The sequence below is a fragment of the Nothobranchius furzeri genome, chromosome 5 (assembly GCF_043380555.1).
Source record: "Nothobranchius furzeri strain GRZ-AD chromosome 5, NfurGRZ-RIMD1, whole genome shotgun sequence".
In the NCBI taxonomy this organism is placed as follows: domain Eukaryota; kingdom Metazoa; phylum Chordata; class Actinopteri; order Cyprinodontiformes; family Nothobranchiidae; genus Nothobranchius; species Nothobranchius furzeri.
The window spans coordinates 60,281,737-60,284,392 of record NC_091745.1 but is presented as its reverse complement, the minus strand read 5'-3'; positions in this window follow the sequence as shown (position 1 = coordinate 60,284,392).

The window sequence follows — 2,656 nt, the reverse complement described above, 5'->3', positions numbered from 1 at the left end:
TATAGTGCATGAAAACGGGCCACTGGTGGGCCTGTTCATCTGTCAATCATTTTCAGATCGGTCTAGACTCCGCCCCTCCTCCAACCAGCTGGGAACAAATCAACTAAGCGTTTGGGTTTGAGGCCAAATCTTCCAGAACTGTCCGGCCCGTCCGGATCGTGGCAGTATTTATTATTACCTCTGAAGTCTCGTACTACTCTGAAGAAGTCATGTGATGGCTGCTCTGCGCTCTGATTCACTGCTGTGTTTCAGACCAGCAGGAACTAGTAGAACTAAAACTGGGTGGAAGCAATAAGAACTGGGTTCTTCAAGAATGTTTCAGGAAGAAGAGTCGAGAGATGAAATATTATGTCTGTGAGAAAGAACATTTCTCTCTCTGTGTGTGTGTGTGTGTGTGTGTGTGTGTGTGTGTGTGTGTGTGTGTGTGTGTGTGTGTGTGTGTGTGTGTGTGTGTGTGTGTGTGTGTGTGTGTGTGTGTGTGTGTGTGTGTGTGTGTGTGTGTGTGTGTGTGTGTGTGTGTGTGTGTGTGTGTGTGTGTGTGTGTGTGTGTGTGTGTGTGTGTGTGTGTGTGTGTGTGTGTGTGTGTGTGTGTGTGTGTGTGTGTGTGTGTGTGTGTGTGTGTGTGTGTGTGTGTGTGTGTGTGTGTGTGTGTGTGTGTGTGTGTGTGTGTGTGTGTGTGTGTGTGTGTGTGTGTGTGTGTGTGCGTGCGTGCGTGCGTGTGTGTGCGTGCGTGCGTGCGTGTGTGTGTGTGTGTGTGTGTGTGTGTGTGTGTGTGTGTTACATTATCATGTTGCATGTTTTCATATCAGTGTTTTTTCCTCATGTTTTCATGAATCTTCAGCCGACTCAAAACAAAAGGACCAAGCAGAACTTTTCAGACCCAGATGAAGAAAAAGGGAAACCATCCTTCAGTTTTTATTTTGTGTTTGAGACAATAATCTGAATCATTCTGCTTCTTTTTTACTTTTTCTTTTCTTATGATTTGTTTTCTCACTGATGTAAAACGTTTTGTCTGTCATCTGATCACACTCCATGTTATCTCGTCTGGTTCTGATCCTCCATGTTCTGGCCCCGTCTGGTTCTAATCTCCCTCCCTATACCGTCCCGTTTGTTGTCCTGAGTTTGGTGGCTGCAGAACCCCGCGGGCCCTGCTGTGCACGGCTCTCTGCTGAAACCTGTTGTATTTATTTGGGACGAGGGAGTGGAGAGAAGAACCTTCTGTAATGTTCTGATTCTGATTGTAAACAACGTGGAGAAAAAAGAAAATCCTAAAACCTGCAATGACGCTGCTGCTCTTTGAGTCTTTGTTCCTTGGCTCAAATTTTAGCATTTTTCTTTTTTCACTGTTTGTGCTTAAATTGTTTAAAGAATTAAAAATAAAACATTCAATTGTTCTAAATATCAATTTTCTTTATAGACAAAAAAAATCAAATATCAGAATGATTAAGAAAATTGAGGCAGTGCGTAAAAATCAAGCTTTCCACAAGTTTGGATATATTTTTGGTAAATTTGTAAACTTGATCATGGATTATTTTTGATCATTACAATTTTTATTGTATCAAAAGTTAAATCGGGGGATGTTTTATTTGCTTCAGAAGGAAACTGAAGGGTTGATTCTGAGTTTTCTGCTCATTTTGTCAGAATCTTGGATTAAATAATCATGAATAAGTAGGTGAAGAAATCTGTTCAGCTATTTTATGCTCCGTAAACATTTTCAGCATCTTAAATCTGAAACACTACGAGTTGTTGATCCAGAGGATTAAAGCTGCAGGATTCATGTTTTGCTCCAGGTGACGCTCTGCAAAAACTTTGAGTTTGTCAGCAAAGAAGAACGAAGTCAACTTGATCTTTCGGCTGGAGAAATGTCGCCCCCTCCTGGCCAGTTTGCCACATTACAACAAACCTACACTACACTTGTAATAAAAGCTATCTTAAAAATAAAAGCACTATTTTCTACTTTAAAGTCTCGATTAAAACTTTGTCTTTTTGATAAATCTATTGACCTAGTTTAGCTAAAACACACACAGCCTTCAAGTATTTTATTTTTTTCTCGAACTTTTGACTTTTTCAGCAGTTGTCACCCTCTGGCGGTCATTTTGTGACATCACAAAAGCATATTTCTCATATAATAAAGCAAATTTAGAAGAAAATGGCTTTAATGTTCCTATATAAATAAAAGCTTCAAGTTTTTACTTAATATAAAACACACCAAGTACCTAGTCTACATTTGTAGAAAATTAAGCAGAAGTGGTTTTTGTTACATTTAATAATTGAATGGCAGTCGGCATATTTAGCGGGCCAGTTCAGCAGCTAGGCGACAGTTCTTCTAATGGCCAGTCTGCCACTGGTAGTTGCTCATGAACACATCAACATAAACCCTCCTGGCAGAATTGCACTCAACCTATATCAGTGTTGGTCAATTCCCAGCTCTGAGGGCCGGTATCCAGCACATTTTAATGGTTTCTCTGGTCCAACATACTACATTTAGTGGTTGAATCACCTGTGCAGCAGCTCATCAGAAGCTTCTTAATCACCTGCTGATTGAAATCAGGTGTGTTGAAGCAGGGTTAAAACCAAAACGGCCCTCGAGGCCCGGAATTCAATGGCTCTGACCCAGATATATTATAGTCTATGCTGTGCGTGGCATGATCTGACA